Consider the following 14,975-nt stretch of genomic DNA (forward strand, 5'->3'; position numbering starts at 1 on the left):
TAGTTTGTTACTAGCCATATCAAGTCAACTCAAGTTACATCACTAACTATCACCTCTTGCTATTCAATGGCAGGATTTTTGTGAATCCTCCACTATCAACATCCTGGAGGTGAAATAGCCAGGGCTAGACTAGCCTGAACTGAACTAACCATATAAATACTGGAAGCACAAGTGTAAATCAAAGGCTCAGAATCCTGTAGTGAGTAATTCACCTCCTGAATCTCCAAAGCCTGCCCATCGTCTACAAGGAACAAATCAGTATTGTGATGGAATTCTCTCCACTTGCCTGGATGAGTGCATCGTCAGCAACTCTCAAGAAATTCAACAACATCCAGGACAAAGCATCTGCTTGATTGGCATTCCATCCACAACATCCTCCATCAATGAACAATGACAGAAATGTGCACCATCTACAAAATGCACTGCAGGAACTCACCAAGGTTCCTTAGAGAGCACCTTCCAAACCCTCAACCCCTGCCATCTTGAAGGAAAAGGGCAACAGACACACGGGAACACCACCATGTAAGTTACTCTTCAAGTTACTCACCATCCTGATTTGGAAGTATATCACTGTTCCTTCACTGTCGCTGGGTAAAAATCCTGGAACTTCCTCCACAGCACTGTGGGTGTACCTACATTTCAAGGACTGTAGCAGTTCAAAAAGGCAGCTCATCACCACTTTCTGAAAGGTACTTAGCATTGGGCAAAAAATGCCAGCCTAGCCAACGATGCCCACATTCCTGATACTGTGAGGCAACACTGCTAACCACTGTGCCACTGAGTCATCCATATCTATCCTTAACATGAATTAATTAAAATGAAGAGAGTTTTCCCCAAGTAGTTACTAATGTTACATTTTTCCTGTATCATCTCTCTTGGCAAATGTGAAGATTGTGCTGTTAGGTCACTTTTGCCACCCCATTGTGCAGGTCATCCTTGGGTTTGTAGACAATTTTCCATCTGACTGAATGAAAGCCCTTATGGTTGATTCTCCTTGTTCCTAATAGACACATACGCACAATTGCTGAGCTCTTGTATGTGCTGCATTGAAAGCATTTTCTAGAAATTCTTGTTTAACTGAGTCACAATTGCTCATTTTGACAAAGGTGGTTTTAATTTGGACATCTTTGCTTATCCAGCACAGCTTAGCCTATGCCATTGTCAACTTATTTGTCAGTTGTAAAGATACTGAGAGCTGTCAACAATTGAACTTCTGTGCAGCAAGTCAAAATACAAATCCTTCAGTGCGTGAACCATTTGAAGTTACTGTTAGTGTCAAAATAAATAGCAAGCCTAATGTTTGGAAGGTTAAAGTCTAACTCTGCTTTGCTGGAATATGCCTTACACTTTACGATTGGGGAATAGAAAATATCTGTCCCAGAAACAGAAATGGAAAATTATGGATTGTGTTTGATAAATAGATTCTAAAAAGACAAGAAAAAGAAGCTTAAAAAGCAATCTTCTCATCATGGAATCTTTGGATTGTGGTAGTTTTGTGGATTCAAATAGTCTTTTGTTCCATTGCTTCTACTATCCTTTGCGCTCAAAATTTACCCTTCATTCAACACTGCCTCTGATCATGATTCTTCATCATGCAGAATGATTAAATCCATGTGAAGTGAATGGATTCAGCAATTCTTAAATAGTATCCATTGTATGAGATTATGGAAAATGATTTAATGTTTGAATAATTATGTGGTAACGTGGCCCCTTTAAGGGGGCAATCCTTTGAGGGCCACATGAATGGACTGGGTCCTATGGGAAGGTCATGCAGGAAGTTGAGCCAATTAGGAGTAAGGGAATGCATCCTGGGATGGGAAGAAACCTCAATTGGAACCAGGAAGGTGAAGAGGGTAGGCACATATTGTAGTTTTATCATATTTTTATCTTGAACATTTGTATTATTGTTAATAAATCAATTATTACTTGAAGCCACAGTGAGTTGCCTTCGACTTTACCACAAATTATTAAATAATTTCACCATCTCATAACGTTATCTAAATTGTTTTTTGTTACGAACGATTTATTTGTTGGCTTTATATCTAACTTATTGCTGTAAGTAGAGTAAGCACTGAGACTAGGTGGAAAAAAAAGCATTTAAATAGAGGGTTGAATGAGAACTTAAACTGAGGCCATGATTGTTCTCTCAAATCAAGACAAAAAATTATATGGCACTACCTTGAACAAGAGTAGGGAATTTCACCATTGTGTCATGGTCAATATTTATCCCACAAACGATATCATGAAATCTGATTATTATCGCATTGCTATTTGTGGGAGATTTCTGTGGGTGATTAGCTGACAGATATTCTACATTACAATGGTGGCTACACTTCAAAATTACTTTGTTGTCTGCATTGATAATGGTGTTCTTGAGAAGAAACAATGAGATTCAGTAAGAACCATTCAAAACTGCACATACTGTTAAAACAATGGATTTCTTTGTTATCATCTCCAGACTCTCTCTGCTGGTATTTGTGTTTGGTAGCCTATAGTTGTCAAAATACACAATGTAATCTTCATTCCTCCCCTTCTTATTAAATGTGAGACAATGCATGTTTCAGCAGGTTGTTTCAAGTGTAAGCAATAAACTGAGACATAGCCTGAACACTTAACTTCACCAGTAACACAATTACATATGCAAAGATTTTGCATTAATTTCCCAGTATATTTAGTCATAGACCGTGAGATAAAAGATTTGTTATCAACTATAAATAATTCACTTCATAACATAATTACTTAAGTATGTTGGATGTTTTCTGTCACAAATAGGATATCAGATTTAACTTAGGTTCTTCACCTGAGATGTTGCTCTTGAACTTGGATTTTATGTTTATGAATGGTGGTTTCAGTGCTTTGAAGAATGTCACATTTCTTGCGATAATTTGTGAACTGCAATTAGCAGTGATCATTGGTCCTTCTGTGTCAAGCATAACAAATGGTTGGATGTCATAGGGGGTTGTTTGTTTTCCAACATGACCATTGTATATTACAGGAATTTGATCCCGTGGGTTTATTGGTTTAACCGTAAATTTCATGCACATTGACTCTCATTCAATCCTCTGCTCTCTGTCACACTTGTCCATGTTAATCATTATCTCTGTGGGGTAGCACAGGAAGAAGTGTGCACATAGCATGTGGGAATATGTATAGAGCTGAAGATTTCAGCAGTTGACTGAGAAATTGCTCTGTAATTGTGAAGAAGGTGATACAGGTCTTGCTTCCATGACTTGTTCTCAGTTTTTGCTATATGTCTTATTTTCAATATACATATAAGTCTCTTGACTTCTCCAATAGCCCTTGGCCAAGGATGAGTGAAACTACTCAGGTAGTTTGAAAATTTACTGAACTCAGCGCCATTGAATGGGGGTTCATTGTCACTTCTCACCAATTAAGGGATGACAAGCAAGGCAAAAGTGTGGTCAAGTTTTGGGATGACTGCCTTCATAAGGACATAAGAAATTGGATCAGGAGTAGGCCATCTAGCCCTTCGAGCCTGCCCCGCCATTCAATAAGATCATGGCTGATCTGAAGTGGATCAGTTCCACTTCCCTGCTTTGTCCCCATAATCCTTAATTCCCCTGTCTATCAGAAACCTATCCACCTGTGACTTAAATATATTCAGCGAGGTCGCCTCCACCACTTCAACGGGCAGAGAATTCCAGAGATTCACCACCCTTTAAGTGAAGAAGTTCCTCCTCAACTCTGATCTAAACTGCCTCCCCCTTATCTTGAGGCTATGCCCTCTAGTCCTGCTATCCTTTCTAAGCGGGAAGAATCTCTCTACCCCTACCCTATCTATCCCCTTCATTATCTTATACATCTCTATAAGATCCCCCCTCAGCCTTCTGAACTCCAACGAGTACAGACCCAGTCTACTTAGTCTCTCTTCATAGGCTAACCCCCTCATCTCCGGTATCAGCCTAGATGATGTAACTATTTCCAGGATGAGGAATCTGCTGCATTCATCAGTGTCAATCAGCATGCGTTCACCAGTGGGTAAATACGTGAAGTCAATGTGATCCTCAATCCATGGTCTTGGAGGTAGCTCAGATCTTTTGTGAGGATCACACTAATTTGACATCGTTGTTGCATGATGTGATAAATACTGATTGATCTGTGTTTTTTTATGAACAGTTGTTTCATTTTGACAATTCCCTGGTGATCTTTCTTTGCTATATTGACAGAACATTCCCTCATGGATTGTGGAATGATAAGGTAGTTAATTGGTGCATAATCAGATCAGATGAGGTTGTAATGATAAGCTCATTTCAAATATTACGAAGACTTTTTGGTTTTTGAATTATTTTGTTTGTAGATGTTCCTGCGATAATGGTGGGATCCTCCGATCTCGTGTGGTTACCCTACTCAAGTGAGAATGGAGAATTTGGTTTTCTAGCCAAAACTCTATTCATTCATTTTCAGTGGCACTGGAAAATCCTAGCCATTTCAGTGCATGTCTTTTGAGTTCTATGATTCCATAGCTAACATACGTTGTTGAAAATGCCGTCTCTCTTTATTGCTGATTTAATGTTGGCTTGATTTAGTAACCTTAGCACCATATTTAGACTTGTGTAGTTAAGATGTTTTTCCTCATAACTGTCAGCAACGGGTGTCATGAAATATAGCCCACTAGGTTGAACTTGTCTGGCTGGTACTCAACATGGAACTCGAACGCTTGCAGTTTAGGTATCCGATGTTCTATTCTAATGGATGATTGAATAAATTTTCAAGTGGCCTAGTGATCCATAATCAGTAATTACTTAAAACTGACTTACATCTTCCTCTCTATTTATATGTGAGACATTTTCTCTTTGTGAAAAATTGGCTTAACGGGCTTTAGTAATCTGCTTGTCATTGCAACATTCATAAGTTGCTGCCTTGATTCCTGCATTAGAACTACATCTTGGCAAACTGCTTGCATTGAAGATTAGCTAGGTTGTTTTCTCAGTGTCGAAATAGGCATTTCTGCAACTTGCTGACAATCATTGTTTGATCTGGCATACAATCTGTTTGAGTGACTTAATAGCAAATACAGTATGTGAAAAGTCCCAGCAGACTCTGGGCTTCCTGTCTGATGAAGGGGCAAACCCCGAAATCTTGTGAGTTTACTATTAAATAAATTGGTTGGACTTAAATCTGGTGTTGTCAGACTTCTTACTGTGTTTGTGGGATCACAGTGTTTGCAGTGGCTTCAACTTTCATGGATTAGGTGCTATCCCATCATTGCTGAACAGATGACCAAGGACTTTAATTCTGTTTTCATTGAACAAGCACTTGCCTTGTTCAAGGTGAGGTTACATCCTGTGAGATATTATAAGCATTTTAATACATGTAGACATGTCTTGAATTTACTTTCAGTGCAAAAATGGCTGAGAATGTCATCACTGATGTTCAACGTGTCTCCAAGTCCTTGAAGTGCAGTCTGAATAGTGTGCTAAATACCTCAACTGCTGAATCAACTCCAAAGTTGAGCCACTGCTAGATATCTCAATTCTCCTGCAAGCTTGATTTCTGGTAGTCTCCATTGAGGTCTAGTTCGGCATAGTGCTTAGCACCATTCATTTCTTCTAAAATGTCATTGAATATTAATATCAAGTTTCTTTCTTATTGAATGGTTTGATATGATAACTGCATATCAATATAGATTCTAATCAGATTCTATTACATTTCTTGACAGTTTATATGGGGGAGACCATAGGGGTCGACTCATCCCCACCTTTCAGAATAATGTTAAGGCTAAGAGGTGCTGAGGTTCTCTGTCTGCTTTCTGACATGAAATTTCATCACCATTGATCTGAAACTGGAGGATATTTTTGGGTCTGCAGGAAGCTTGCTTTTAACGGCCTTCGGTTTACCAATACCAGTGAAGTGGTCAGCATACAATTCGAGAATATTGTTGGTATGGGTAGGAGTCATGTCTATGACAGTAATCAAATGCATATCTGCTACTGTGTGGAAAATGATAGTGTTACATTCTCCCAATATGACAATACAGCACTCCTTTTCATTATCATTGAATGAAGCTGATATTTTAAAACTTCCAAGAACCTTTAGTGGTTTGCCATTGTCCTTAGACGAAATGTTTGTATGCCCTGTATCTATTAGAACACCCACATCTGAGCAGTCAATAGTCAGTGTCACATCTAGAACCATAGAACACCACAGCACAGAAACAAGCCTTTTGGCCCTTCTTGGCTGTGCCGAACCATTTTTCTGCCTAGTCCCACTGACCTGCACCTGGACCATATCCCTCCACACCCCTCTCATCCATGTACCTGTCCAAGTTTTCCTTAAATGTTAAAAGTGAGCCCGCATTTACCACTTCATCTGGCAGCTCATTCCAACACCCACAACGCTCTGTGTGAAGAAGCCTCCCCGCCTTAATATTCCCTTAACTTCTTCCCCTTCACCCTTAATCCACGTCCTCTAGTTGTTTCCTCCCCTAACCTCAGTGGAAGAAGCCTGCTTGCATTCACTCTATCTATACCCATCATAGTTTTATACACGTCTATCAAATCTCACCTCATTCTTCTATGCTCCGGGGAATAAAGTCCTAACTTATTCAACCTTTCTCTGTAATTCAGTTTCTCAAGTCCTGGCAACATCCTTGTAAACCTTCTCCGCACTCTTTCAACTTTATTAATATACTTCCTGTAATTAGGTGACCAAAACTGCACACAATACTCTAAATTCGGCCTCATCAATGTCTTATACAAACTCACCACAACATTCCAACTCTTATACTCAATAATTTATAAAGGCCAATGTATCAAAACCACTCTTTACGACCCTATCTACCTATGATGCCACTTTCAGAGAATTATGTATGTGTATTCCCAGATCCCTCTGTTTTTACTGCACTCTTCAGTGTCCCACCATTTACCTTGTATGTTCTACCTTGGTTTGCCCTTACAAAGTGCAATACCTCACACTTGTCTGCATTAAACTCCATCTGCCATTTTTCAGCCCATTTCTCTAGCTGGTTCAAATCCCTCTGCAAGCTTTGAAAACCTTCCTCACTGTCCACTATACCTCCAATCTTTGTATCATCAGCAAATTTGCTGATCTAATTTACCACATTATCATCCAGATCATTGATATAGATGACAAATAACAATGGAACCAGCACTGATTCCTCTGGCACACCACTAGTCATAGGCTTCCACTCAGAGAAGCAATTCTCTACTACCACTCGCTGGCTTCTTCCATTGAGCCAATGTCTAATTCAATTTACTACCTCTCCATGTTTAGCTAGAGACTGAACCTTCCTAACTAACCTCCCATACGGGACCTTGTCAAAGGCCTTCCTGAAGTCCATGTAGACAACATCCACTGCCTTCCCTTCATCCACTTTCCTGGTAGCCTCCTCAAAAAACTCTAATAGATTGGTTAAACATGACCTACCACGCACAAAGCCATGTTGACTCTCCCTAATAAGTCCCTGTCCATCCAAATATTTGTAGATTCTATCTCTTAATACTCCTTCCAATAATTTACCTACTTCTGACATCAAACTTACCAGCCTATAATTACTTTTTGAGCCTTTTTTAAACAAACAGAACAACATGAGCTATCCTCCAATCATCCAGCACCTCACCCATGGATACCAACATTTTAAATATATCTGCCAGGGCCCCTGCAATTCAACACTGGTCTCCTTCAAGGTCCTAGGGAATATCTTGTACGGTCCTGGGGATTTATCCACACTGATTTGCTAGTTGCAAGTACAAAAGAGAACACTGAAGTGTATTCAAGGTAATCTGCCTCAACATTTGCTACATCCACTAGCTTTCTTGCCCACATAGCGCCTTTCTGTTGATGTTGGTCTTAGAGGTTGATTTTGCTGATGAACAGCAAAAACCGTTCCTCTGGGTACCCCGGTTTCCTCCCACAGTCCAAAGATGCGCAGGTTAGGTTGATTGGCCATGCTAAGAAATTGCCCCTTAGTGTCCAGGGATGTGTAGGTTAGTGGGATTAGTGGGTACAATATGTTGGGATGTGGGCGTAGGGCCTGGGTGGGATTGTGTTTGGTGCAGACTTGATGAGCCGAAGGGCCTCTTTCTGCACTGTGCAGTTCTATGATTCGATAAAAACAGCAAAGTGGTTGAGTTTTCCACAAGCTTTACATTTTTCAGAAAGACATTCTGCCCAGTGTGGGCAAGCACAGCCGCCATTCTTTGAGACCGGTGTTGTTGCTTTACAGTTGCTTTCCTGGTTTCCTATCAGTCACACATGAGTATTGAACAATGTTCACTGGAGTTGAACTTTAATATCCGATAGTTGTTGCTGGCAGCCTCAACTTTAATAGTTCTGAACTACTAAATGTGACAGTGATCTTGTTAATGCCAACAGCCCTGACAGTCAATCTTGAGTCTTTTTTGGCATAGTTATGAGAGAGACATCTTTGATTTCATAGATCTCTAATGATCTTTGAAAGATCATTAGACAGAGGGGTAAACAGAGGGAAACCGGTGGATGTGGTGTTTTTAGATTTCCAAAAGGCATTTGATTAGGTGCCTCACAAAAGGTTGCGACGGAAGGTTAGGGTGCACGGAGTTGAGGGTACGGTGTTAGCATGGATAGAGGATTGACTGTCTAATAGGAAGCAAAGAGTTGGTATCAATTGGTGCTATTCTGGTTGGCAGTTGGTGACTAGTGGAGTGCTACAGGAACCTGTGCTGGGGCCTCAACTGTTTACCATTTACATAGATGATCTGGAGGAGGGGGCTGAGTGTAGGGTAACAAAATTTGCTGATGACACGAAGATGAGTGGAAAAGCAAATTGCGTGGAGGGTGTGGAAAGTGTGCAGAGAGATTTGGATAGGCTGAGCGAGTGGGCGAGGACCTGGCAGATGGAGTATAATGTTAGCAAGTGTGAGGTTATCCACTTTGGCAGAAGTAATAGTAAGAGGGATTATTACTTAAAAGGTGAAAAGCTGCAACATGCTATGGTGCAGAGGGACCTGGGGGTCCTTGTGCATGAGTCGCAAAAACCCAGTCTGCAGGTGCAGCAGGTGATCAAGAAGGCGAATGGAATGTTGACCTTTATAGCGAGGGGGATAGAATATAAAAGCAGGGAGGTCTTGCTGCAACTGTACAGGGTATTGGTGAGGCCGCAGCTGGAGTACTGTGTGCAGTTTTGGTCACCGCACTTGTGGAAGGATATATTGGCCTTGGAGGGAGTGCAGAGGAGGTTCACTAGGCTAATACCGGAGATGAGGGGGTTGGACTATGAAGAGAGACTAAATATTCTGGGTCTGTACTCATTGGTGTTTTGAAGGCTGAGGGGGGATCTTATAGAGATATATAAGATAATGAAGGGGATGGATAGGGTAGAGGTAGAGAGATTTTTCCCGCTTAGAAAGGATAGCAGGACTAGAGGGCACAGTCTCAAGATAATGGGGGGGGGGGGGTGGGGTGGGGGTGGGGGGGGGGGTGGGGGTGGGGGGGGGGGGGGTGGGGTGGGGGTGGGGGGGGGTGGGGTGGGGGGGGGGGGTGGGTGGGGGGGGCGGCGGGGTGCGGTTTAGATCAGAGTTGAGGAGGAACTTCTTCACTCAAAGGGTGATGAATCTCTGGAATTCTCTGCCCGTTGAAGTGGTGGAGGCTACCTTGCTAAATATATTTAAGTCACGGGAATTAAGGGTTATGGGGAGAAGGCGGGAAAGTGGAATTGATCCACTTCAGATCAGCCATGATCTTATTGAATGGCGGGGCAGGCTCAAAGGGCTAGATGGCCTACTCCGGCTCCTATTTCTTATGTTCTTATGAAATGTCCTGAAACATTAATTCAATTTCTCCCTGCTAGATGCTGCCTGAGCTGTTGAGAATTTCCATTATTTTCTGTTTTTGTATTCTTAACTTTTTAACCCTTAAAACACATGTACCCTTAAAACATATGAGATAGAGAATTTGGTGAACTAGTGTGACAACAATAATCTCTCCCTCAATGTAAACAAAACGAAGGAGATTGCCATCAACTTCAGAAAGCCTAAAAGAGAATATGCCCCTGTCTACATCAATGGGGATGAAGTAGAAAGGGTAGAGAGCTTCAAGTTTTTAGATATCCAAATCACCAGCAATCTGTCCTGGTCTCTCCATGTCGACTTGATAATTAAGAATGCCCTCCAATGTCTCTACTTTCTCAGAAGACTGACGAAATTTGGCATGTCAGCTATGACTCTCACCAACTTTTACAGATGCACCATTGAAAGCATCCTTTCTGGGTGTATCACAAGTTTCTTTGGCTCCTGTTCTGCCCAAGACTGCAAAAAACTACAAAAGGTCGAGAATGTAGCCCAATCCATCATCCAAACCAGCCTCCTATCCATTGACTCTGTCTACACTTCCCGCTGCCTCATCAAAGCAGCCAGCATAATTAAGGACCCCACACATCCTGGACATTCTCTCTTTCACTTTCTCCCTTTGGGGAAAAGATACAGAAGTCTGAAGTCACGACTCAAGAACAGCTTTCTCCCTGCTGCTGTCAGGCTTTTGAATAGATTTACCTTGCATTAAAGTTGATCATTCTCTACACCCAAGCTATGATTATAGCGCTACATTCTGCACTCTCTCGTTTCCTTCTCTATGAACAGTATGTTTTGTCTGTATAGCGCGCAAGAAACAATACTTTTCACTGTATGTTAATACATGTAACAATAATAAATCAAAATCAAATATCAACTTATTTTCTGGATTATCTTCCTATTTAATTGTCTGAAATCTGAAATGACAGACAAAATAACTCACAGAACATAGATTATTTGGTGGGTAATGTATTCATTTCTGTATGTTGCAAATTACTGATCCCTTCACAGTTTGGGCATTCTTTCAAGATCTCTGGTGCTATTTGGGAGGGAACATCTCTGCCAGAAGTGTTGAATATTGAAGAGTACTCTAATAAGCAACAATTGTTGGCTGAATTTTACTGATTTGCAGCAGGTGAGTTTGCCTGAGTGCCTTGGTATTGTTAGAATGTAACCGGTGATAACTTTATATCAGATGTAATATGACCAATAGTAACAAGCTGTAAAGGTCTGCTGACCCACTAAATCAATTATAGAATGATGCAATGGTCAGCTGACTCAGTATAAAGACAAACCTGTTGGAAATTGCAGGGAAGCTTGGAATGGCTCAGGGTGAGGCCTCAAGTTTGAAGTTTATTTATTTTATAAATTGGAGTAAGTTTTGTTATATGTTTATTGTCTGCATTTGAAGAGTTCCTTTGAAGAGGTATATCTAACCTGAATTAATCCAGTAACCTCTTGTAATATAATTTTCAACTTTTAACACCAAAACTCCAAAATAAAGTTCCAATATAAAGATAATAAATTTGCAATTTTGCTAAAAATATCAAATGTGACATCCCTACAAATGTATTAATGTTATTGCTACACAAAGTGATAAGTGAAGTAGCAACAATTAGCTATTCTCACTTTTACCTCGCTATGATTTTTTACAGTTATCAACATGGAGGACTATACTCCTTCAGGGGGATAACTGGCTAATGTTAGATACTGAGCTGTTAATCTCACCATTTGTTTTCATATTTTAATGGCAGTGATTAGAAATGTTTTTCAGTTTTATGCCTAATAATTCCCCTCAGTAGGATTTTATTAAGCTTGGGGATATAACAATCAATTGGGAAAAGTCTGCAATGCAGCACAATCCATATCTTTTCAGGACTAAAGAGTCATTTAATAGTCAAGCTGCAACCAAAGATATTAATTCAAATAACGCCTCTCTACCCTCTCCTCTTTTTAAACTCTCCATTCTCCAGTTCTGGCTTTCAGCTGTGCCTTCAATTGCTGAGGGCCTGTGCTCTGGAATTACCTCCATAAATCTTCCCACTTCCAAATGTTCTCCATTGAAATCATCTTAAAACCCCACCTCCTCAGCTCTCTGAGTATCACTTTCTTTGGCTCACCATCCATTTTTCTGATTATGCCTTGGGATGTTTCTCCCCACATTTATGGCATTATACTTGATTATTCTGAAATTGTTAAAGATCCATACTGTAAGATTTATTATTTTCCATATGAAAGAAAATAGGGTGTTTTCAATGAGTTGTTGATACACATTTAAAGTGCCGGTGAGCAGCACAATTAGAAATTGCTGTGACAATTGGTGATTATGACCAAGTTAGAATTGGCAAACTGGCTCTCTTTGTTTCACTCCTCAGTTGGCTATAACAGAGTTCAAATTTAAGTAAATATTGAGAATTAAATATCTGTACAGAATTGTGTGTAGCTTGTTTGACTTATGTCTTGTACATGTTCCTTAGGTTAACAAGTAAAAAGTTTGTTTTATTTCTAAAATGCACTAAGGCAAAGATGCAGAAATTATTTGCAAATATTTAAAATATACGAATATACACTACTTCCAAGGAATGCAAAAACATGCAGAGATAACCATCCTCTTCTAAGCATGCACAAAAAAATTAAAACTTTACAGAGTATCAGACCTTAAAACGTGGCCAAGTGAAAAGTAAAGTCAAATAATATATTCAGGGATTGCCTGTATGCTTGTTTGTAGCCAAAGGGTCACTTTCCATAGTAACCACTGACCAGTACTTGATTTTCTTACTGCAGCAGACACTGTATAGTCATGACTGGTTAGCTCAGTTGGTTGGATGGCTGGTTTATGATATGAAGTGATGCCAACAGTGTAGGTTCAATTCCTGAACTGGCTGAGGTTATCCATGAAGGCCCTGCCTTCTCAACTCGCCTGAGATGCGGTGACCCTCAGGTTAAATCACAACCCAGTCAGTTAGCAAGTGTGAGGTTATCTACTTTGGCAGAAATAATAGTAGGAGGGATTACTTTTAAAGAGCGAAAAGCTGCAGCACGTACGGTGCAGAGGGACCTGGGGGTCCTTGTGCATGAGTCGCAAAAACCCACTCTGCAGGCGCAGCAGGTGATCAAGAAGGCGAATGGGATGCTGGCCTTTATAGCGAGGGTGATAGAATATAAAAGCAGGGAAGTCTTGCTGCAACTGTAAAAGGCACTGGTGAGGCCGCAGCTGGAGTACTGTGTGCAGTTTTGGTTACCGCACTTGCGCAAGGATATTTTGGCCTTGGAGGGAGTGCAGAGGAGGTTCACTAGGCTGATACCAGAGACGAGGGGGTTGGACTATGAAGAGAGGCTGAATAGACTGGGTCTGTACGTGTTGGAGTTTAGAAGGATGAGGGGGGATCTTAGAGACATATAAGATAATGAAGGGGATGGATAGGGTAGAGGTAGAGAGATTCTTCCCACTTAGAAAGGACAGCAGGACTAGAGGGCACAGCCTCAAGATAAGGGGGGAGCAGTTTAGAACGGAGTTGAGGAGGAACTTCTTCACTCAAAGGGTGGTGAATCTCTGGAATTCTCTGTCCGTTGAAGTGGTGGAGGCTACCTTGCTAAATATATTTAAGACATGGTTAGATAGGTTTTTGGTAGGCAAGGGAATTAAGGGCTATGGGGAGAAAGCAGGAAAGTGGAACTGAGCCACTTCAGATCAGCCATGATCTTATTGAATGGCGGGGCAGGCTCGAAGGGCTAGATGGCCTACTCCTATTTCTTATGTTCCACCCCACCTAAAAGGGGAGAGCAGGTTTATTTGGCAGCACAAGCTTTTGGAATCTCAATCCAGGTGAGTGAGGAGTTGTATTCACAAACAGGGCATTTACAGGCATAACTGAATTTACAAGATAATGGTTGGAATGCAAGTTTTTACAGGTAATCAAGTCTTAAAGGTACAGACAATGTGAGAGAAGAGAGCACCAAGCACAGGTTGAAGAGGTGTGTATTGTCTCTAGCCAGTACAGTTAGTGAGATTTTGTAAGTCCAGGCAAGTCGAGGGGGTTACTGATAGTGTGACATGAACTCAAAACCCTGGTTGAGGCCATCCTTGTGTGCAGAACTTGGCTATCGCATTCCAACCATTACCTTGTAAATTGAGATTATGTCTGTATGTGCCCTGTCAGTGAACACAACTCCTCACTCACTTGATGAAGGAGCAAGACTCCGAAAGCTTGTGCTGCCGAATAAACCTGTTGGACTTTAACCTAGTGTTGTGAGACTTTTTACTGTGCTTATCCCAGTCCAACGCCAGCATCTTCACATTATTGTAGATGGTACACACTGCTGCTGCGTGTCAGTGGTGGTGGGAGTGAATGTTTGAGGATGGGGTGCCAATCGAGCAGGCTGCTTTGTCCTGGATGGTGTCGGACTTGAGTATTGTTGGAGCTGTACTCATTCAGGCAAATGGAGAGTATTCCATTACACTCCTGCCTTGTGCCTTGTAGATGATGGACAAGCTTTGGAGAGTCAGGAGGTGAGTTACTTGCTGCAGGATTCACAGTATCTGACTTGTTCTTGTAGCCACAGAATTTACATGACTAGTCCAGTTCAGTTTCTGGTCAATGCTGACCCCCAGTGGAATTGGTACCTTTTCTTGTTCCAGGCTTTCTGCTCTTGCCTTTTTCCCATCAATAGACAACACTGAAACAGTTAATGCGACAATTGCAGTCAAGTCTATCTTGAGCAGACGCTGCCAAATAGTTTCACTGCTCCATCACAGAATTAACTCCAGTTGAGTGGATGACCTAATTATTACCTAGTCATTTTAACTTCCCTCCAGCAAAAACTGCCACCTCCTTCTAGGGAAACTCATTAATGAGGCATTAATAGGCCTCAACAAGCAACTGCAGCTGTTCCAAACAAATGTTGCTAACATTGCTGCCTCTTTTTCTAGGAGGGCAGGAAAAAGATTTTTAAAGCAGCTTTCCTCCCCTTTATTGCATTTGCAGCCATTTTGCTGTCAGTAAATGCCAGAAGTCTCCTAAAGTCACGTTTATTGAATGTCGGTGCTTAACTGACCCTTGCATAAAATTTCTTCAAATTGTCAAAGTAATGCTGAACGGTAGCATGAGTTTTCTATCCCATTTCTGAATTTTGTGACTGGAATAACTGCTGTCACGTTAAAATTAAGAC

The sequence above is a fragment of the Carcharhinus amblyrhynchos genome, chromosome 10, assembly GCF_965287045.1.
Source record: "Carcharhinus amblyrhynchos chromosome 10, sCarAmb.v2.hapA, whole genome shotgun sequence".
Classification (NCBI taxonomy): Eukaryota; Metazoa; Chordata; class Chondrichthyes; order Carcharhiniformes; family Carcharhinidae; genus Carcharhinus; species Carcharhinus amblyrhynchos.